Raw genomic sequence first — 24,357 nt, forward strand, 5'->3', positions numbered from 1 at the left:
GCCCTTATCCTCCTCCGACTCCCCCAGGCCCAGGGAGTCTGACTCGAGACAGCTGGGCCAGACCAGAGCCTCCCTCAGTAATGTGACCCAGAGACTAGTGAGCTCGGTCCGTCGGGGAGAGTGGGCTGGGTTTGTATTGTCGCCAGGGCTCAAGGCCTGGTCCACTGACATCCTGGGAAGCCAGAAGTCACCCAGAAGCAGAAGCTATGGGAGAGTGGGGGCAATGTGGGGTCTGGTTTGTGGGGGCTCAGGGAGAACTGAGGGGAGAGGCAGAGAAAATAGATGGGGACAGTTCCCCTGAGGTCCCGCCAACACTTCCCCAACTTCCACTCCATCAGGTTCCCTCACCCCTTACAGTAAAACCCCTTTACACTTGGGTTTTTTTACATGGGTTTCTGTTTCTTACAACCGAGATAGCCCTGACTGAAACCTTATCTTGCAGGCCTGTTTCTCCCACCAGACCAGGACACCCCCCGGATTTCTAGCACTTAGCAGGACTCTGGCTCAGTAAACTGCTTGTGCGGGAGTGAACGTGCGAGTGGAGCACTCAGAGACAGGCCTGTCCAGGCCCTCCTCCCTGCCCCTGCCTTGTTAATGTCCCTGCATCCAGCTTCGGCCACTTCCCGCATGCCACGTGGTCCCTGGGTCCAAGAAACCCCTTCTTACATGTCTCAGGATCCCAGGAGGCCAGCAGAGAATTTGCTTAAACTGCAGAGCCTGGAGATCCCACGTACTAGGGGTGGGAAGAGAGAGGTTGCTGATAGCCAAAATGTCATCCCACAAAATGTGGTTAGCCCCACGGAAGCCGGCTGTTTCCAGGGAGGGGAAGGGCCTGTGCTTTATTAATGCCATGGCACTGTGTTCTGGGTGTCCACTCAGGCTTTCCCACTGAGTCCTCGAACCTGTGTCCTGGCGTCCTGAGCCCTGACACCTCCCCTTTCCTGCTCTGTTCCAGATTGCCCTGTGGGGTGACCCCTCTGGGCTGCATTTCCCAGCGAGCTTCTGGCTATGTTGGGCTAAGAGAGACAATGGTGGAGGACTGGAAGGTGGGGCGGAAGGGAGAAACAAGCGTATTTCTCCTCCTCCCTCCTTGTTCGGGTAGCAATTTGGCAAGGGCTGGATTCTCCTGTGGCTTCAGCCTCAGCCCAGTGACCCGGCCCCTGGGTGGCAGTAACACTGACCCCTCCCTGGGGCCTGCCAGCCCATGGTTGTCTTCCTGCTCATCTCTGCATGGCCTCACCTTACCCTTTGGCGTCCCAGTGCTCCCATCTCCTGTGTAACAAATGCACTGCCCTAAAGTCACTCTGTTTCTTAAATCCTCCAGGAACCTCAGCTCCCCCAGCCAAACCCAGTATGACCTCTGTGCCCTAGTGAGAAAACAGAACCACAGGGATATGATGGGTTGAGTGGCTTTGAGTGAAGACACTGGGTTTCAACCCAGTTTTGACTCTGAGGCCATGTTTCATTCACTCACTTCCTTCCACTGCCCTTGAACATCCCTCCACCCGCTGGGAACGCTGGCCTCAGTCCCACCTGTCCTGTGGCTCTCTTGGGCAAGTCTCATGGCCCTCCCTGGACGGCAGACTCCAGGAGATCTGACAGTGGCTGCTGGGCTCCCTGTTAAAGTCAGACGTGTGGCCCCAGCCCCTGAACACTCCACTGTTCATGCTGGAAAGTGTTTGCCATGCTCCTTTCCTGGAAACTGCGAGAACAGACTGTTCCAACGAGACTTTAAAAGCTGCTCTGGTTGATTCACTTCATCGTCCTCTCAAAGAATATCTATCCCAAGGATCTGTAATCCTCTCACTACCCAAGCGAGAGGTGTTATTTTTTTTTCTAGAGCGTTTCCTGCCCCTGTCTCCACTCCAGCTAGGGACTGGATGTTTTCTGTTTGACAGACTATTAAATGTTCTAGATCTTTCATACCCACAGTGTGGTCTGCTGAATGGCAACATCATCAGAGAGCCTGTTGGGAAGGCGGACTCCTAGGCCCCAACCCGGTCATGCTGAATCAGAGCATTTTAACAAGGTCAAGGTTCCCTGAGAATTCCTCGATGCGTTCAAGTTGAAGAAGTCCTGCCCTTAGATGCTTCGGTAAGTATTTAGTAGGCAGAGATTGTGTGTGATTTCCTAACAGTGATACCTGCGGGAACACAGTAAGAATTAAATGAATTATACATCAGAATAGTGCTTGACACATCATAAATGCTGTGTGTTTGAGTGTAATAATCATTATGAGTGTAACTATTTGCTGGACCTCAAGTCAAGCACTAGGGGGCCCAAAGATTAATAGATGAACAGGAGCCCTGCCTCAAGGAGCTCTCCGGCTGTTGCGAGATGTACGTATAAACCAATAACTGATTGAATATAGCCCGTGCTCCGGTGGTTACACACCGAACTGTGGGACCTGAGATTTGGACAGTACCCTGTGATTTACAAACAAAATCCATATAGTACATTACTTGAGCATGAAGCGGCTTTATAAACCACCATGGCCATTATTTCCCCGTGATTGCGCTCAGACGGGGCAATACCCAAGGTCACACAGGGACTCAAATCCAAATCTTTTTAGAAAAAAATATTTTATTTATTTATTTTAGACAGAAAGAGAGAGAGAGAGAGAGCATGTGCACGCGAGCAGGGTCGGGACAGCGGGAGAGAGCCTCAACCAGACTCTGCACCCAGAGTGGACTCTGATGTGGGGCTCGATCCCACAACCCTGACTTAACCGACTGAGCCATCCAGGTGCAAGATTCGAATTCAAATCTTTTAACTCCAAATTCAGTGTTCTTTCCTATACCCAACGTCGCTTCTTTGAAAGAGGAGGCGCTGGGTGCCGGTAGGTCTTGGAAGGTTCAAGATGGAGGGAAAGGGGCAACCAGGGAACAGCATCTTCACTCATGTTGGACTGGCTCCTCACTTTGTACTCATCGTCGGAGAAGAACGGTGATCATGTTTGGAATCGAGCTCACTCCTTCTCAGAAGTTACAGATAAGAAGAAATGGAGCCCAGGCAATCAAGGGGGCTCAGGATTATTCTTGTATTTGGGGGTTTGGGGGCAATTCCAGCAATGCACATACTGCCCCTCTAACATTGACTTTTTAAAAAAGCAGTTCTCAGGCTCCTTCTGGAAGCTCAGCTGAGGAAGCTTTGTCTACCCATCACTCTCGCAGCACATGGAGTCTTTGAAGCAGGCTCTCCCAGTGATGGGTGAATACAGCGGTTCCCAAAGTGTGTGCCCCAGACCAAAGTGTGGGTGTCACTGTGGCATCCCCTAGGAAATTGTTAGAAATGAAAACCCTCCAAGCCGCCCCAGAGCTATGAGGCAGAAACTGGGGATGAGGCCAGCTTTAGGGGTTTTAACAAGCCCCCCAGACGATTCTGAGCATGAGAACTGCAGATAGTGTTGTCCAATACAATTTTCTGTGATGTTGGAAATGTTCCCTATTTGCACTGTTGGATATAGAAGGTACTAGCTGCATCTGGGTACCGAGACCAGGAAACTTGGTGGCTGAGGACCTGGATTTTAAGTTTTATTTACTTTTAATCAATTTAAATAGCCACACATGGCCATTGGCTGCCTCAATGGATGGCGCAGGTCCAGAGGAGAGTCTCCCCACCCACAGTTCACATATTGGAAATGGTCACAGGACTCCCCAGCCAGGTGGCAGGTGGGTTGTCTGAAAGGCACAAGGAAAGAAGATGTCAGAAAGGAGATGCTTCATTGCTGGGTCCAGGGAGAAGCCAGGCCCTGCTGAAGCTCAGTAAAGACCATGCAGGAATGGACATTTCCTAGAAACCCTGATCTGCGTGTCCACGAAGGTGGCATGGGTAGGCACTGGCCACATCCTCAAGGAGAGGTGCTGAAATAGACAGATGCGGACAAATAGGGCAGTGGTGGGTGGCAGCTCAGAGGGCTCATTGACTCATAAGCTAATGATTCACATAGACTAGAAAAAGAGGAGATGTCAGCAAAAGAAGACAGGCATGAATTACAGCAGGACAGATTCTGGTCTGACCCAGGAAGGACGGCTTGATAGGGTTTCTGAGACAAGTCCCGCTGTCGGAATCTGGGGGCCTCTGCCCTACAGGGGAAGCGTGGGGTGGAGAGAGCATCCCTGCGTCCTAGCTCCTGTTTCATTGACTAGCTAACTGACCCTGACCTCGAGCCTTGACCTTGCTGGCCTCTTTTATCAGAAATAAAGGAACCAGGGGCGCCTGGGTGGCTCAGTGGGTTAAAGCCTCTGCCTTCAGCTCTGGTCATGATCCCAGGGTCCTGGGATCGAGCCCCACATCAGGCTCTCTGCTCGGCAGGGAGCCTGCTTCCCTTCCTCTCTCTCTGCCTGCCTCTCTGCCTACTTGTGATCTCTGTCTGTCAAATAAATAAATAAAATCTTTGCAAAAAGAAAGAAAGAAATAGAGGAACCAAAAGGCAGAATGCCAATTTGATGGGACAGAACAGCACGGTGATTTTGAGTTCAGGCTTCTGGAACCAGCCAGATACAGGTGTGATGCTCAGCATGGCCTCAGCAGGACCCCATGTAAGGCACTGAACATTCCCATGCTTTAATTTCCTCACCTGTAAACTAAGTCCACTAACAACAGAGATCTCCTAAAGACTACATAGATGCAAACATACAGCATAGCGCTGGGCACGTAACAGGAATACAGTTATAATTTAAAAGCTTGCTAAGTGATCTAAAGCCTTTACTCATACTCACTCATTTACTCCTTACAACAACCCAAGGAAACAGTCCTGATACTTGCCCAAGGTCACCTACCTGGTGGGTAGCTGAGCCAAGATACAAACCCAGCAGCCTAGCTCCACAGTCCATGTTTCCAAAAGCTTTTGTAAAGTGCCTCCCTAGAGATGACTGGGTGGCCCAGTAGGTTAAGCTTCTGACTCTTGGTTCTGGGTCAGGTCCTGATCTCAGGGTCATGATATCAAGCCCCTTGTCAGGATCGATCTCTCTCACTCACTCGCTAAAATAAATAGATCTTTAAAAAAAATAAATCAAGTGCCTCTGTATACACTCCCTTTTGTTAGCGTCCACGTGCAAAACGACGGGGTATAGGAAATAGGATAGCATATCAAGAACCAGGAGCTAGAGGTCCTAATTCCAGTCTCCTTACTTTGTGACCGGGAGCCCAGTTCCTCCCACCTTCAGTGTTCTCATCTGTGCAATAAAAAGTGCGGACTAGTTGGCTCTTAGACCCTCAGGAGCCATGAGAGTCTTCAGGCAGAAGCAACCCAACTTTTTGCTCTGAGTAATTTAAACCCATCTCCGCCTGGTATTCAGAGGGAGATGGGAAGTCCCTAGCGGATCCTTCTAGGTGGTAGACCATTTAAAGGATGACCTCACCCCAAGCATTCAGAAGGATCTAGTGGGAAATGCCAAGAGAGTAAGGCCGGACCTAGGATCCCAGTCCTGACTTGGCAGAGTCAGCTTCGGCAAACCATGCCCTTCCCTGCGCCACCTCACAGCCAGGCTTTCTGTGCCCACCTTCCCTACGGCTCTGGCTGGGCATTACCCCTCCCAGCCCCAGGGGTGAAGGTTGACTGGTCTAGTCAGTCACATAACTCCACCCCCCATTGGTGATTGGCTGCTACCTGAGTCCAGGACTCGATCCTGGCCAATGAGGGGGAGTCACCAAGGCTCTGCGGAGAGAGGATTCCTCCTTCATAGCCCAGCCCCAAAGGTGAGCCTGCCTTCCAAGAGGACTGTATGGATGCCAGGAGCTGCTGTGGCCACTTTGTGACCATGAGGAGTAGTGGCAAGAATCACAGAGCAGCCGGGACCTGGTGTTAGGGAGCCTCTGGATTAACCAGCCCTGCTGCTAGCAGGACTACTTTTCAAAGAGATAATGAACCTATTGTTGTTGAAGTCCCTTTTGGTCCAGCACTCTCTTTCCTGTAGTCAAATACGTTCTAAATTACACAGTGTTCTCATTTGTCAAATGAAGATAATACCACCAAGTTCTTGGGAGGATAAAATAAGATGAAAGATGTGAAAATGCCTAAAGCCTCCGAGAATGCCTTCCTACTACAGTGGCCCGGAAGCTAACACTTTTAAAGGTGTGTGTGCAGAGAAGGAGAGTGTTGTCAGTCCCCCTGTAACCCACTGATGGAAGATTCAACACCCAAGGGGCTTTTCTGTGGTGCGGAAGAAACCCCCACAATTGTGTGGACTTTCCTTAATGCTTGATTTGTTTGCTTCCATCTAATCAACAGAATGCAGAAAATCCATTTTTTCTCCATTATAAATAAGATGAATTCAATGTCTATAAACAAGTTAAAATGCAGTGGCAGACAGTGCATCTGAATCTTTTGGATACTTTGAAGCCCTCACATAGCAGACAAAACTTTCAGAAGCAATGGTTGTACAACTCACTATGATACTTCATACCTGACACTCCTCTCAAACAGAGAAACCGTGGCCCTAACTTGTTATTTTATACTTGATATATTACCTTGTCAGGATTATTGCTACATTTATTTATTCTTCGTTGCATTTTTGTATCATCCTAGGGTTTTAGTAATATTTTATCCCTTCCAGGGAAGTCATTCATCTTACCAAGACTTGCCAAAAAACAGAGGACACTTTCTCAGACAAGCTGAGGACACAGAACTGGGCTCATTGGTTCTTGTCCGGGACATGTACCCGCATGCACAATTTAAAGTGATTCAACATGAGTCCCAGGCCCCCAGGTTGGGTCTCTTTTTATTAAGAAACCAACAACAACAACAACAACAATAACAAACAAACAACAACAACAAAACTTTAACTTGTGATGACTTGGGAATTTTAAGTGTATGTCTTTTTATGGATTTTTTTTTTAAGTTTCCAAATGTGGTGACTTTCCAGAGGTGATGTAATGAGAATACTTCCCCTGAGAGATAATCTTCCCCCAAACCCATCATTGCCATCTGACCACGAGAAAAACATCTGACAAATCCAAACCCAGGGACATTTCACAAAATACCTGATCGGCACTCCTCAAGAGGTCAGGTGATCCAAAACAAAGAAAGTCAGAGAAGCTGCTGCAGACCAGGGGAGGCTAAGGAGACATGACGTCTGCCTGGAACGTGGCCGCCAGGATGGGATCAAGCACACAACAAGGACATTAGTAGAAAAACTGATATAATCTGAATAAAGTCTGGAGTCTACTTACTAGTAATATACCAATGTCAATCTCTTAGTTTTTACATATGGTAAGTGATCAGGTAGTGTTTGGACATGAAGTTTCCATTGTGGATGATGTCCACTAAGTTCTGGAGATTGTGCCCAGAGTCAACAATATGTATTGTGCTCTTCAGAATGTGTTAAGAGGGTAGATCTCATGTTAAATGTTTTACAAAACAAACAAAACACAGGGGATATAAAGACGCTCCGGGAGATGTTGGATATGTCTATTACCTCGACCATGGTGTTGGTGTCACAACTGCTGGCATACTTCTAGACCCACCAAACTGTACACACGAAATATATACTGTACTTTGTGTATCAATTATACCTTAATTAAAGCCTTGGAAAAAAAAAGTCAACATTAGAAAAACTGAGAACGAGAAGTCTCTGTGACTAGTGGGATCCTAGAGCCTCAGTATCTGACAGATTATCTTTGTGACCTTTCTCAAAATCTAAACTTATCCTAGATGAGTTTATTTTTAAAACGAGTGCCTTAGCCAGGGCTCCCTGAGAAGCAGACTCAGGGATAAGGATATGAGCGGAAGTAGTTTCTTAAGGAGGTGATTCTAGGAACTGCCTGGCAGGCAGGAAGTGAGGACGTGAGACTGGAAAGGGAACGATCTAGAGAAGGCCTGCTGGCAAGCAGGGTACCGGTGTGAGCCAACCGGGACAGTCCTGCCCAGAAATACAGGAGATGGTGTAGATCATAGCCCAGCGTTACTCCAAGTGGGAAGGAGGGGAGCCAGAATATCTACCCAGCATTCCATGCAGATATTGGTTGAGCACCGTCCTGGAGCTGGACACTTCCAGGCTGCCCTGCGTGGGGCCAAGCAGGCTCCCGTGGCCTCAGACGGCTCCTGGGTAAAGAGCTGCAGGGCTTGGAGTCAGGTGACTGAGGGATGACACGTCCCCCATGGGGGAGACAGACAGGACACAGATGGCACCTGCCATGCTCGGCTTCTTTCCCAGAACTGCTTCTACCTTTAAATGTTTCTGGGCTAAGACGTCTTACCCATTACCCTACTAGGATGTGTCGAGCTGGTACAACAATATGATTTGTAATTTATGCAGTATTCTTTATTCAAATGTTATTATAATTAACATAAGGCCATCTAAAACTTTCATCTCCTGCTTGATGAGGGATTGAATCAGCAAAGTGAGCTCCTCTCCTGAGAGTTTCTGATGAGTTGTCGCTGGGGAACATTCTGTTGAGTTCTCTTTCTCCTTGCTTCTTACGTGTGCCCCCCCATGCCAGTCAGCTTTGGGTCCCCTCTGCCTGGGTTTTATGTGACTGCCGTGCTCATCGACCCTTCCTGCCCTTGCTACTGTGTCTGTTGATTCTCAGATTATTTGATTTACTCGCAGTTCCTGGTGTTTGTTCTTCCCTGCTTATGCAGATAGAAACAATGACATAATCTGTCAGATACCAACCAGGAAAGCAGAGGTCATTTCAATAGTTTCCACGGAGGGAATTTATCAAAGAGAATTGGTTCTAGCGCTAAGAAGCCCACAGAGGATAGTGAGGTAACCGAGATTAGCAGGGAGAAAGATCTGCTGGCAGTTCTTGGGGTCCGGTGGGACAAAAAAAGAGAAAGTGCAGGCAGGATGTAACAGCTGACAGTCACTGCAGGAGACACAGAAGGGTAGGGAGAGATCCCCCAGCTCCTTTCCTCTTCCTCTCAGCCTCCTTCCCACTGGCCAGCCCCTGCCAGAAGCCCAGAAATGCAGCCTGTAGGAGGTGGTCCCTACGTCATGCAGAACAGTGAATGGTCAGGAGTGAATCTGAGACTCACACGCAGGTCTCCTGTCACTGGAACCGGCCACCCACCTTACGGAAGAAACAAAGTATTCTATGCATTAACACTCCCTTATTGACTAAAAGAAAAAGCAACTGTATCCTACTGGTGATCCTCCTCAAATCACTCAACTACCCTTTTGTATGTTAGACGAATTTTTCTCATTTGCATATCATTACAAATTCATGGCCTCTCATGAATGCTCCAATTAATTGCCTTATTAAATGGTCAAATTGTCACCCTGTCCATGTGAGCACTTCTAGGATGCCCTTGGCATCCTTGAAAGCATTCTTCCTTTCTGGCAGCAAGATGATCCAAAACTTTCCATCCTAATCCCCCCCTACCCCTACCCCCGGACATGGAACCAGCGACCTTCCAAAAAAACCCCACTCCATGAGCAAAGACCAAGCATCAAAGATCGAAACCTGGCTACAATGAGTTGATCCTTGATAGTGACCAACCTGGGAACATTTCTTTCTATCAGGAGTTTATCTTGATAGTTCCAATTCAACACAACGTCTTGTGGAAACTCAACTTTTAAAAATAGCATATTGTTGTCCATGACCAAGATTTCTTTTTTTAAAATTATTTTATACATTTTTAAAATATTTTATTTATTTGAGAGAGAAACAGAGACAGTGAGAGAGAGAGAGCACAGTCCAGGAGAAGCAGGCTCCCCACTGAGCAGGGAACCCGATGCGGGGCTCGATACCAGGACCATGGGATCATGACCTGAGCCAAAGGCAGATGCTTAACCGAGTGAGCCACCCAGGTGCCCCCATGACCAAGATTTCTCATGTACCCAGTTGGACCAAAATGCCTTGAGGAAGTGGCAGGGGAGTGTTGGCTTCAGAAAAGACTGAATCAGAAGCCAAGCCTTGAAACATCATGACCCAAGGACATGCTTACGAGTGCCAGACACTGCTCTGAGCGCTCCCCCTGCAGGATCTCACTCAGACATCTCAACCCTCGGCAAGTATGAACCCTCGGCAAGTATGATCATTATTCCTGTTTTATAGACAAGAAAACCGACTCGGGAGGGTAAGCGTCCATGGTCCCGCTAGATGTAACCCGCAGAGCTATAATCTTCACCACCGACTACAGGACTAGGCTGGGTGGTCCTGGGTTCCCAAACAAAACCCCTCCACTCCCACAGCCACACCTCGGCACCTGCTGCCTGCTAGCTGTCCTTTGCTTGGGACACCTCCTTGACCTTCAAGTTCCAGCTTGAACACTCCTCCTCCATGCTCCGTGTTCCTTGTACATCTCAACACACATTAGGGTCATGTGTGTGCGTGTGCATGTGTGTGTGTGTCCCATTACACTGTGAGCCCCTCAGGGGCAGATTCTTTGTTTCATTCATCATTCATCACACTCAGTGCCTAGCAAGTAGCAGGTACTCAAGTCAGACTTGATGAAGGAAGAAAGACAGCACCCCGGCTCTCAAGTAGCTCAAGGAAATGCTTCTAACACTTGGCACAAGCTGAGGGATCACCCATCCCCCCATGCTCATTTCCTATTTATTAAATGGGGCATCCCCCTGCTAACCCACATCTTAAATACGCACCCATATTGGACGGACGCTTCTCTGAAAATGTGTGAGTCTTTATCTGCTGTGGAAAACAGCTGAATTTGCTCCTGTCCTCATGGTTTCAGGTGACAATCTGAGAGGTCAGTGAAAATTGGATTAGAGTCAAGGCTGAGGACTCCCCAGCCTCCTTTCAAGGGTCTGAGGGCTTGTGAGAAATCTCTACAAAGAAGCAGTGTTCCTGCCAGCTGGCTTTGGATCGCTCCATGCGCGCGCGCGCGCACACCCACACACACACACACACACACACACACACACACACACACACACACAGCCTTGGTAACCAACAGTTACTAAAAAAGGCCCCGGTGCAGCCACATTCCCCACAGTGAGAAATCCTCTGGTAATACCCGGAGCATGAACAAGTTTCCTCCGAAGCATTTCGTGTGCCTTACTCCAAACCGCCTGGGGAGCACCCGAGTCCAGGGGTGCGCAGACTCCAAGCCCGGGGAGGGGGGCGGGCCGGGGACCATCGTCGGTCAGGGTTCCTCAGACTGAAACTCTGTGAGCATTTGGGCAGCGCCAGGGTTGGTGTGGCCGAGGCTGCTTAATGAATGCGTAATTAGCGCCCCGTTGTTCTGCCCATGGCAAGGGTTCAAATCCTTGAAAACAGTCTGTTCCCTGAAATAGGTTAAAACCCCCTCCACCACCTCTGTTACCTCGCTTACTCTAGTGACTCAGCCACAATGCCTATATGTGTGAAGAAAAGTCCCCGAAGAAATTATTAGTGTTGGCATAGCAACAATATGCTAATTGCATCTTCCCTAAAAGCAGGCCAGCGAGACCTCTCCCCGTGTGGGTCTGGTTACTGTGCGCTTCAGGAGAGAGTAAAACTGCATTCCTTGGAATGCAGGTCATATTCCAGACCCTCCTTCCTCCCCCCCCCCCCCCCGGTTTAACCCAAGTTCATAAGGTTTGGGTGCATTTTCATGCTTCCGTGCTAAAACAGAACACACACTGAGACTCAGTCCACAAATTCTTCTTGATGTCAGGGCATCAAGGAGAAACGAGGTCATTGTCTTTCCCATCTTCCTTTGTCCTCCACCCCCAGAACCTCCCCGCACCTCCGAAGTCTAACTAACCAACTGAGGACGGCTGCTAAGAAGCCCGGCGAGAGGGACGGCTTTGAACAGCTACTGTGATTGGGGCTGCAAATAACAGAGGAGCCGAGGCAAAGTGAATTAAACCGGAGAGAAGATTGGCAAGGGCACGCAAAGACAGCAGGACAGGGTGGGCTTCGGGTTGCTCCATTTTGTGCTCAACGATAGAATCAAGGACTCAGGTTCTCTCCCGATCTCTGTTCACCCATCCCAAGCCCTGAAACTCCTTCTAAGTCTGTACCCCTGTGGTCGTGGCTACTACCACTCAAGGGGGAGAAGAAGAGTGACAGAGAGATAGACACACAGAGAGACAGAGAGAATGGATCTGGCTTCTCAGCCTTCCACAAAAGGTAGAGCCTTGTCCCAGAGACCTTCAGCAAATCACTTCTTGTGTCTCATTGGCAGAATCGGGTCATGTCCATTCCAGACCCAGTAAATAGCAGGGTACATGGGATTATTCCCAGATGCCTCAGGATCACCCTGTGAGATGAAGTTAATTTTTCAAACTGAAGATTTACTCTGCTCCATGGGGAGGGGGAATGGACAGTGGGGGACGCCACCACTATGTCCACTATTACAACAGTGCGGAGTAGTGCTAGGTTGTAGGTCAACACCCCTAGCCTATGAGTTAGTGTTACTAGGACATGGGCAAGCACTACTAGAAGGGGAGGACTATACATTCTGCCATCACTGTCTCACCTTAACTGCCCTCAAGCTTGGGCTTGGTCACCAGAGACCTACCTCAAAAGGCAATGGGAACTGGAGGCTGGGGTCTGGGAACCCTCATTCCACCTGGGAATGAGGTACAACCTCTCTAGTGCTTCATTCTTTAATCCTCAGTTGTGACGTGTGACTCTCAGCAGAAGCGCTGGGCTCTGCTGGTGGCCCACAGGGGCTGCTCTCTGAAATCCGGGCAGATTGTGGACAGAGAAGTTCCCACAATGGCAGAGCAGAGAACATCTCTCCATTCAAGTCCCCTTTGTCTTGAACCTTTTTATCTGTGAAGTACCTGTGTGGAAGGAGTATAGTATTATGTAAATAAAGAAACACTCACTAGTCACAGAGCATTCATAAGAGAACCTGGGCGATTAAAATAGCAATGGCGGTCCCTGCACAGTTTCCAATGTTTCGCTTGCCTTTATCATATGAGCCTCGGAGGAACACTGGGAAGCAGGTAGAGAAAACTGTATTATCCCCATTTAATAAGGGACGAGGCTTCGGAGCTTAAGTAATTTGCTTCAGCACTGGCGGACCTCCGATCTAACTTGTACCCAAAAATACAAAGGAACTCTTAAAGTTCAAGGTATGAAAAGCAACAACCAACTTATAAGAATGACAGAGAACTTGAATGAACACTTTATCGAAGAGGCCATAAGAATGGCAAATAAGTGCATGAAAAGTTGGTTCAACATCATTAGCCATGAGGAAAATGCAAATCCAAACCACAGATACCAACGCACACCAGCTAGGACGGCTACAACAATACCGAGAACTCACAAGGATGCAGGGGACTGAGACACTTTCGGCGGGGATGTGAAAATAGTACAGCCGCTTTGGAAAATGGTTTAACACTTTCTTATAAAGCTAGATGTGTATCTCCCATAGGACCCAGCAATCTCACTCAGGGATATTTATGTCTAGAGAAGTGAAAACTTAGGCTCACACAAAAACCTGTACACAGATAGCAGTTTTATTTATGAAAGCCCCAATCCAGAGACACCCAGATGGCCCTTGTTGGGTAAACCATCAAGGCTGTGGAATATTACTTAGCCATAAAAAAAGAATGAGCTGTTGATGATGAATCTCGAAAACAGTGTGCTGAATGGGGAAACTAGTCTTGAAAAATTTATTGCCTGTACGATTTCATGAACCTGATGTTCTCAAATAGGCAAAACTGTAGTGCATGGCGATTGGTCCACATCTGCCAGGCCTCTGGGTGGGGGAGAGGGACGGCCATGGAGAGGGGTCTTCTGGGGGCACTGGATCTGTTCTGTTCCCCCAATTATGGTGGCAATCCTAGAAACGTATTCAGGTGTTGACATTCAGAGCACTGTACACTGGAAGGAAAAAGAGCCAAATGTTACTGTATGATCTTCTTTTTTTTAAGATTTTATTTATTTATTTGACAGACAGAGACCACAAGTAGGCAGAGAGGCAGAGAGAGAGGGGGAAGCAGGTTCCCTGCTGAGCAGAGAGCCTGATGCAGGGCTCTATCCTAGGATCCTGAGATCATGACCCGAGCCAAAGGCAGAGGCTTAACCCACTGAGCCACCCAGGCGCCCTATGATCGTTTTTTTTAATAAAACTTTGTGAAGAGTCAGTGGCTTGTAGACCACTCCAACTCCTTGTCCACTGCTGTCTCTACCACAATACACAACCTGGATCAGCTCAGGGCTTTGCTCACGGCGCAGCCCCCAGGCCCGCGCTCAAAAACTTGTCTCTTGCAGAAAATTCTAATGAACTTTACTCTCCGTTTTCCCTGCTCATGGAAGTAGGATGTTAGAAGGGGAAGGCATGGAGCTGCTGGAAGCAAACACATTGGCAACAACAGCAAGCGACGGCTGCTTGGGAAAAAAAAAAAAGAGGCTGAAAACCAAGAATGCAAACCTACACATTCAAAACATGGTCATGTCCAGGGCCATGTTGTTCAAGGGCTAACAGCCCCCAAACACACACCCACATGTCAGTCCTGGTTCCTGATGAGGAACCTGAATCCCAAGAGAAGTGTGGGGGGAGGGGGCTTCTAGGTTCTTGGTTCTCCCTGAACAACAGCAGAAGGAAGTCAGTAGGGGAAGCCAGTCATGTCTACTCTACTCATGAGCAACCCTGAAGGTTGAAAGCATGTCCGTTGTCCTTTAGTTGGGAGAAGAATTTTTTTGTTGTTTTTTGTTTTTTGTTTTTTGTTTTTTTTCAGCATAACAGTATTCCTTGTTTTTGCACCACACCCAGTGCTCCATGCAATCCGTGCCCTCTCCAATACCCACCACCTGGTTCTCCCAACCTCCCACCCCCGGCTGCTTCAAACCCCTCAGATTGTTTTTCAGAGTCCATAGTCTCTCATGGTTCACCTCCCCTTCCAATTTCCCCCAACTCCCTTCTCCTCTCTAACTCCCCTTGTCCTCCATGCTATTTGTTAGGCTCCACAAATAAGTGAAACCATATGATAATTGACTCTCTCTGCTTGACTTATTTCACTCAGCATCATCTCTTCCAGTCCCGTCCATGTTGCTACAAAGTTGGGTATTCATCCTTTCTGATGGAGGTGTAATACTCCATAGTGTATATGGACCACATCTTCCTTATCCATTCGTCCATTGAAGGGCATCTTGGTCCTTTCCACAGTTTGGCGACCGTGGCCATTGCTGCGATAAACGTTGGGGTACAGATGGCCCTTCTTTTCACTACATCTGTATCTTTGGGCCAGTAGTGCAATTGCAGGGTCATAGGGAAGCTCTATTTTTAATTTCTTGAGGAATCTCCACACTGTTCTCCAAAGTGGCTGCACCAACAGGGGATGTGGACACCCAGTACACCTGCCAATGGCCAGGATCTCCCCCCAGAATGGTCTTGTCACTGTCTCTCCCTCCCATCACCAGTGATCATCACAGCTAACATTTACTGAACACCTACTATGTTCCAGACCCTCTCTTGAGAGTTTCAAATGGACTATCCCATGTAATCCTCACAACAGCCCTATGAGGAGGAACCATAATAAGCCCAACTTTACAGATACAGAAACTGAAGTCAGAGAGGGCAAATGACTGGCTTGAAGTCATACATCCAGCAGGTGGTAGAGCCGAGACCGTCTAGCTCCACAGTCTCCCCTCACAACCACGGTGCCGCGTGCCTCGAAGAGTGAGCCGTGACATGGAAGCAAACACAAAGGAAATTGGCTTTAGAGCTAAAATAGAAGAGAAGAGAATGTAAGATCGATTAAGAAATTGGGTCTTCCTTAGGACCCTGCTGGGCAAGACCCCGAGCTCAGAGGATCAGCTGCCATCGATCTATCCTGCCTCACTGGGGAGTGGTTCCCTAAGGAAGATGATGCAGTAAAGGCCTCTACCCCATGGGGACTAAATATGCCCTGTGATCAGGGTTGAGACTGGGAAATCTCAGGGATGCCATGCCAGCTCGAACCTTCTGTTCCAACAATCCATTATGGCCCTCTGAGGTCTGACTTGTCCCAAATAGTCCCCGGGTCTCCTGGGTTACCTATGCCCCACCTCCACCCCATGCTGACCTGAATCCGGGCAACTGCTGACGCAAAGGTTCTCATTATTATTAGACTCATGGGTAGTTCGAATGACTTTTGTTGTTTTGATTTTTTTTTTTTAAGCAGGAAATCAGATCTCAGCCAATTGTAGGAATTCAGCTCGCTAAATGAATTGAACGGAGGGAAAGGAGAATAAAAAACATTCCCAAACAAATGGAATGAACGGGCCAAGTGAAGAGATGGCTTCCGTCCACAGTTCTGCAAAATGTGAGAAATGGGCTTCTTCTGGCTTGAGTTTGAGGGACTGGGGAGTCGCCATCATCCCTGCTCCCTGCTCCCTCCTCCCTCCACACTTCAGGCTGGGCTGAGGAGTCTGGATTTTATTAGCCAACAAAGAGGCCTGAGGCATCTTGGGGTCAGGCACAGACAGGTAAACCAGTGAGTGGTGGGTTGGCCAGAGTCTACAGCCCTCCTTCCTTCCTGGAATCTCAGGTCAAGGCCCTGGAGGGTCATTGCTCTGGAGAGGCCCTGAGACAGCAGAAGAGGGAGGCTGATGTGTGGACAGTAAGGCCTACAGGAGGCTCAGGAAGTTCCCCGAGCCAGCATTCCAAAGGAAAATGCTTCTGAGCTAGTTGTCTTTCCCTTTGAGAAAGGCTCTCTTTTTCCTGGGAATTCAAATCTTCCATGGACATCCACAGGAATTAAAGCAGAGAGGAGTGATTCCACAATACCTCCCTAATGAGACGTTCTCTGGGTTCCTGAGATGTTCCGATCAGCCCTGCTCCCTGTTCAGTTCATGGCCCACCTAGAACCCAACAAAGCAGAGGCCAGTGCCTCCTCTCCGTTCTTCCTTAGAAACAAAACGTGGGGTTTATTTGGTATAGCAATGCACTAGGTTTAAAGGCACTAACTCGCCTGGGAAATGCAGTTTTTGTCCCTTCTTCTCATCAGCATTCCAGAAATTGACCTCTACGTGCAAATCTGTTCTTAACTACTTATTTAGAATTTTTCCCACCCAGGCTCAGCCCTCTGTGTTTCAGTCCAGACCTAACAGGTGGAAGGAGTTGACCACCTGTGCATGTAAAGGAAGAAAAGAACACTGACTGATTTTTATTGAACCCTGTGTGCCTGGAACCATGCCATACCAAAAATAGCTCCAACATGATGAATACAGTCCATGTACCAAGCCCTTTCCTTGTGGGGAGACTTCCAGTTTGATTCAAAGCAGATTCAGATATGCCTGGACAAGTCAGGAGTATCAGTGGGGAAGACCCCATCAGAAGTCTCTTTGCACTCGACATATCAGATAAAGGGCTAGTATCCAAAATCTATAAAGAGCTTATCAAACTCAACACCCAAAGAACAAACAATCCAATCAAGAAATGGGCAGAGGACATGAACAGACATTTCTGCAAAGAAGACATCCAGATGGCCAACAGACACGTGAGAAAGTGCTCCACATCACTCGGCATCAGGGAAATACAAATCAAAACCACAATGAGATACCACCTCACACCAGTCAGAATGGCTAAAACTAACCAGTCAGGAAATGACAGATGCTGGGGAGGATGCAGAGAAAGAGGAACCCTCCTACACTGTTGGTGGGAATGCAAGCTGTTGCAGCCACTCTGGAAAACAGCATGGAGTTTCCTCAAAGAGTTGAAAATAGAGCTACCCTATGACCCAGCAATCGCACTACTGGGTATTTACCCTAAAGATACAAATGAAGTGATCCAAAGGGGCAAGTGCACCCGGATGTTTATAGCAGCAATGTCCACAATAGCCAAACTATGGAAAGAACCTAGATGTCCATCCACAGATGAAAGGATAAAGAAGATATATACAATGGAATACTATGCAGCCATTAAAAGAAATGAAATCTTGCCATTTGTGACAACGTAGTTGGAACTAGAGGGTATTATGCTTAGCGAAATAAGTCAATCGGAGAAAGACAACTATCATATGATCTCCCTGATATGAGGAAGTAGAGATGCTACGTGGGGGGTTTGGGGGGTAGGAAAAGAATAAATGAAACAAGATGGGATTGGGAGGTAGAAAAACTGTAAGAGACTCTTAATCTCACAAAACAAACTGAGGGTTGCTGGGGGGAGGGGGGGAGGGAGAGGGTGGTGGGGTTATGGACATTGGGGAGGGTATGTGCTATGGTGAGTGCTATGAAGTGTGTAAACCTGGCAATTCACAGACCTGTACCCTGGGGCTAATAATACATTATATGTTTATTTAAAAATTTAGAAATTATTTTTTTAAAAAAGTCTCTTTGCACTGAGGACTAACAGACCTCCTGGGAGAGAATTTACTCCAACAGACAAAGGGAAGGTACCCAGCATGTGTGTGGCAACCATCCATTAGGATTAGTTTTGGCTGAATATAGCAAGAAAAAAAAAACCTTTAAAATGACTATAGCTCAAAAAAGATTCAAGTTTATTTTCCTTTCATACAAAAGGATCCATAACCAATGGTTCAATACTGACATGGAGATTCTGTGGTGTAATCAGGGACCCAGACTTCAGTCTTTCTGTTCCACCATGCAGGGACATAGCTTCCATCCTCCACCTGTCCTCCTGGTCCAAGACAGCTGCCGCAGCTCCAGCCATCACAATTCAGGCTGGTTGGCTGAAAGAAAGAGGGAAGAGGCTAACAAGGGACATGCTTCCAGCTGCATCAGTTCTCTAGGCAGCCTTCCCTAACCACAGAACTTCTGCTTACAACTTGTTGGCCAGAACTGTCATATGGATATATTGAGTTCTGAGGGAGGCCAAGAAATCTTGTCCTTTAATTCAGGTGGCAAGAGGCCCAGCTGGAAATCAGTGTTTACTTCTCAAGGAGAAAGGAGGAGATGGATTTCTGGATAGACAATGAGGAATCTCAGCTGGGAAGCCTGACCTCGGCTCTGCCTCCAGCCCTGCCTTGTGGCAGCATGATCCGGTCTCAGGAAAGTAGGAGGCTGCAAGGAAACTCTGGGAGATAGGGACCTAATGAATGCTGAATCGGGATACCTTCCCACTGGAGAGTAACATTTGAGAGGGAAGGAGAGCTTTCGCCAAATTATAGCTCAGCTTTGAAAGGACTCAGTGAGGGACAGTGGTCAAGGTGCCCGGCAGGGCAGCCCCAGTGCACAGGGGTAGCTGACTTCTTGGTGAGCCCATGAGCAGGGCATCCCCTAATTGGCTTCCCAAACACATGAAGGAGGGGACAGTGGGGTTCCCCTGTCTCCAAGAATCTGTGAAACTTAGCTTACCAGTGTCCAAGGGACCCTGTTCAGACTCAAGACGAACACCTCTTTGGAGGTGGCCAAGATGCAAAGGTTTTATAAATCGATGGTTAGATTAAATTAGGACCAACACCAAAATATTTTCCTGTTTTCACTGTTCTGCACATTCCTCCCAGTGTGCATATGGCCAAGACCCACGTACAATTCACTTTTTTATGAGTTGATACAGGAAGTTTGGCTCCAAGCTTTTCCATTTTTTTCAGAGTCCTTTGCATTTGCAAATCTACCATTTCCAAAGTGATTTTGGACCCAGTGGGTCATCCAGACTCACAGTGATCTGTTATAAGGACACTATTATTTTTCCCATATTACAGACAAGCAGATGACTTCAAAAGAAAGAGCTGACAGTGGGTTAAGCCACTGCCTTCAGCTCAGGTCATGATCTCAGGGTTCTGGGATCGAGCCCCGCATCGGGCTCTCTGCTCAGCGGGGAGCCTGCTTCCTCCTCTCTCTCTGCCTGCCTCTCTGCCTACTTGTGATCTCTGTCTGTCAAATAAATAAATAAAATCTTAAAAAAAAAAAAAAAAAGAAAGAAAGAGCTGAATGTGAAATGATTTGCCCAGCATCACCCAGCTGGGATGCTCTAGAAATGGAAGTGGAGACACGTCTGCTTCTCTTTTTGTCCCCAGTAAAAGGTGCAGAGTTGGGGGTGTGATGTTGACACCTTCCACTGTTTGGGCTATAGCTAAAATTTTAAAGACAAAAGATTAAGGTGATCATGGAGACAGCAGCTGTCACACTTCAGTTTGCCAAAGGATCACCTGAGGAGACTGTAGGCATTAAGTCTGGCCAGGATCAAAGAAAATGCATGTTAAATTGTTCTAGAATTCTTATTACTCAAAGTGTGGTCCTGAGCCCAGCAACATCAGCATCACCGGGGAGCTTGTTAGAAATGCAAATTCTCAAGAACCATCCCAGGTGTCCTGTATAAAATCTGCATTTAAACAAGCTCCCCCAATTTTTTAAAAATTTATTTGTCAGAGACAGAGAGAGCACAAGCAGGGGAAGCGGAGAGGAAGAGGGAGAAGCAGACTCCCCGCTGAGAAGGGAACTCATGCAGGGCTCGATCCTAGGACCCTGGGATCATGACCTGAGCTGAAGGCAGACCCTTAATGGACTAAGCCACCCAGTTGCCCCCCGGGAACTCTTTCTTAAGGACAAACACATGTAGAGGGACTTGCAAACCTTCTCTTTCATCTGCTCAGCAACACGGCAGGCACCGTGAGGTGCATTATCACTGTTTTTTTACCTGGGAAGGCTGGATTCCAGGGAAGGGGAGTGACTTACCCAACGGGCCCCTGTAAGGGGCAGAACCAGACTCAAACCCAATGCTGACTGGCCCTTCTGCTACCCCCTTGTCAGTCACTCTGCAACTGTGAGTTCAAAGTCTAGTCCCCAGACCTGCAGCATCAGCAGCAGCACCTGGAAAATTATTCAAAATGCAAGTTCCCGGGCCCCACCCCAGATCTAGTGAATCAGACAATCTGGGAATGGAGCCCAGCTAGCAGTGGCCTAAGCTTTCCAGGTGATTCTAATACACATGCAAGCTTGTAAACCTCTGTGCTGCAGACCCAAGCCTGATGAGATGCAGAGGAGGAGGGGGTGGTGGTAGAAGAAGCCCATGGCACTTAAAACTATTCCAACCTTCCATGCTAGCTGAAGTTCCAGCACAGGTGTCCCTCCCGCAACATGATGCGGTGGGACCTTGACACTCGAAGGGCAGAAACTGGGAACCCCCCAATATCACCTGGGAGCTTGTTAGAAATGCAGAATTCAAGGCCACACATCAGAATCTACCACAGACCTCTTACATCAGTACCCGCATGTTGAAAAGATTCAGACATAGGTTAGAGGCTGAGAAATGCTGTAGTGGAGGGAGCGCTAGGCGGAGAATCTTCATTCCTGAGTGTGAATTCCGACTTCACCACTCTCTTGGACTCCCCAGCCCTCTCTGTTCCTAACTCAACAGGGAAAATCTTCAAAACCTTCGGGATATGTGCCAGAGTTCCCTCCGGGGAAGCTGACACAGGTGAGTCTCAGCCAGCCTCTAATTCATGTTGGGACCCTGTCCTTTACCCTGAGAGATGTCCTGGGACTGTGAAATCACCCTGAGAGTTTTGTGTGAACAGACAAATCCAAGAAAGAGCAAGGAAAGATTACATCACCTGAAGCAGAGACTGCATGGGTGGGGCAAGGTGAGAACAGGAGTCGGGGGCTAGAGTCTGAGAGAACAGAGCAAAGGGTGAGGGGCAGAGAGGAGGAAGTCAGTGGCTTAGAGGATTCTGTCTGCACATACCAGGACATACATCAGGCTGGGCAACTTCTACGGGGCTGAGCCCATTCCTGCGCCTTGGTAAGGTTCTGCCTCAGTTTCCCATTTGGCCCTCCAGCCCCCTGCCTGAGGCCCGTCCGTAAGCCTGATGACCGGTCTGCTCCCTACCCCACCCATGGCCATAAACAGCTGCCCTTAGCTCCCCCTGCTTCCCGTCGTTCATTAGATCCCATTTCCCTTAGGGCCAAGACCATCTGAAGTATAACTAGATCTTACAGAAACAAGAAGGCTGGAGAAGGGATCTGGCAGTTAATCTGGCAGATGGGGGGCTGGGGGGAAAGCTGACATAGATTTCAGAAATAGCTGAGAAAAACCTCCCAAGAGATCACAGAGAAGAGAATGGAATGAGAGAAGCTCAATACTGGGAGTAAAACCATATGTGCTTTGGGGGGAATGTAATCTGCACATACCTGGGACTTTTAAATCACCGGAATACCTTTTGGTGGCAGCCATTGGATATCCAGGAAGCCTTTGGTTCTATTTTAGTAGTCTTCGTTAAGCCCTTTATTTTCAACATCAGGAAATTGTGTTGTGCCAAGAAGAGATTACTTGGACATCAGGTTAAAGCCTCTAAGATTCCAGAAAAATTCTAACGTGGCCCAACCCGTTGTGGGACCCACCAGTACCCAGCCTGGCACCTCTCTCTGGGTTTTTCTCGATCTGTTTCCTTTCTGAATCCGGGCGTGTTAGTCAGCTTGGGCTGCCGTCATGACAGGATACCGCAGACTGGGTGGCTTGAACAGCAGAACTCCATTTTGTCACAGTTCTGGAGACTGGAAGTCCAAGGTCAAGGTGCTGGCGGGGTTGGTTTCCTGTGAAGTCTTGCTTCCTGTCAGCCAGCCTCTTGCTGTGCGTCTCTTCCTCTGTGTGGGCATTGAGAGAAAAAGAGACAGCTCTTGTTCTCTTCCTCTTATAAGGACAACAGTCCTACTGAATTTGGGCCCACCCAAGTCACCTTCTTTTACCTTTATTACTTCCATAAAGGCCCTATCTCAAAATACAGTCACATTAGGAATTAAGGCTTCATCATATGGGTCTGGGGAAGAGAGATACAATTCAGTCCCTAACACTAGGGTTTAGAAGCTAGGTCCCAATCGGTCTACAAGATGCAGCAATGGAGGGCAGCTTGTATTGGTGGGTTGGTTCCTAAAGGCTAGAGATGAGGGTCCTCACCTCTGGACCTCAGTTTCCTCCTTGGTAAGAAATGAAGTAGGACAAAGCCCTGTTGTACTTGGACCCCTAGATACTGATTCCGGCTCTGCCACCGTCTAGCTGAGTGTCCTTGGATAAGCACGGTTTTCTTCTGACCCATTTTTTCCGTATAAGAAGAGGTGTCAACTCAAAAACAAACATAAAACTCACATGACCCAATTTTAAATTGGGAAAAGGGGCGCCTGGGTGGCTCAGTGGGTTAAAGCCTCTGCCTTTGGCTCAGGTCATGATCCCAGGGTCCTGGGATCAAGCCCCGAATCAGGCTCTCTGCTTAGCAGAGAGCCTGCTTGCCTTCCTCTCTCTCTGTCTGCCTCTCTGTCTACTTTTAATCTCTGTCTGTCAAATAAATAAATAAAATCTTTTAAAAAAAAATAAAATGGGAAAAGGGCTTGAATAGATATTTCTACAAAAAAGATATACAGCTGGCCAATAAGTACATGAAAAGATGCTCAATATCACCAATCATTAGGGAAATGCAAATCAAAACCACAAGGAGATACCACATCATGCCCATTAGGCTACTATCAAAAGAACAGTGGGACGCCTGGGTGGCTCAGTTGGTTAGGCGTCTGACTCTTGGTTTCAGCTCAGGTACGATCTCAGGGTCCTGGGATCAAGCCCTGTATCAGGCTCCACACTCACAATGGAGCCTGCTTAAGACTCTCTCCCTCTGCCCCTCCCACTCATGCTATCTCTGTCTCAAATAAATAAGTAGATCTTAAAAAAAAAAAAAAAAAAAACAGCAAATGACAAGTGTTGGCAAGGATGTGGACAAGTTGAAGCCCTTGTGCACTGTTGGTGGAAAATGCAAAATGGCACAGCTAGTGTGGACAACAGCCTGGAAATTCTTCCAAAAAGTTAAATATAGAATTACCAGCAATCCCACTTCTGGGTATCTACCCAAAAGAAGTGAAAGCAGGGACTCAGATATTTGTACACGAACGTGCATAACAGCATTGCAAAAAAAGTGGAAACAACCCAAATGTTTATTGACGGATGAATGCGTAAACAGAACGTGGTATACACAGACGATGGAATATTATGCAGCCTTAAAACAGAAGGAATTCTGTCATACGCTAGAACTTGGATAAACCTTGAGGATGTTATGCTAAGTGAAATAAGCCAGTCACAAACGAAGAAATACTGTATGCTTCCACGTCTATGCGGCCCCTAGAGGAGGCAAACTCATAGAGACAGAAGAACAGTGGTTGCCAGAGGCTGGGAGGAAGGTGGAATGGGGACTTGGTGTTTAACAGGAACAGAATTCCAGTTTGGGAAAGATGAGAACACTCTGGAGATGGAAAATAAAGAGGGGTCATGGGTCAAAGTCTAGGGGGGTCATGTAGCTCTGAAATTCTCTGCCTCTTAGTGATAACAAAGTATAAGAGGTTCCTCTTTTCCTTCACCAAATGGCAAAATCAAACCCTCAGCCTCTTTCCAGCCTGTGCTCCCCAGACCTGCATAGGTAAGAAACACCTATGAGAATCTCTGGGTTTAGCCAGTCTTTTATCTTCTTAGTGGGGAGTGGGGGTGAGTGGAAGCCCCTGGAGAAACAGGCAGCTTGGAGCAAGTGTTTTGTGATCCTTGGAGGGATAAAATTCTTTAAAAATTCTTAAAAATCAGGGTTCTTGTCCTTT

The sequence above is a fragment of the Enhydra lutris genome, unplaced genomic scaffold (assembly GCF_002288905.1).
Source record: "Enhydra lutris kenyoni isolate GAN:26980312 unplaced genomic scaffold, ASM228890v2 scaffoldscaffold20, whole genome shotgun sequence".
Classification (NCBI taxonomy): Eukaryota; Metazoa; Chordata; class Mammalia; order Carnivora; family Mustelidae; genus Enhydra; species Enhydra lutris.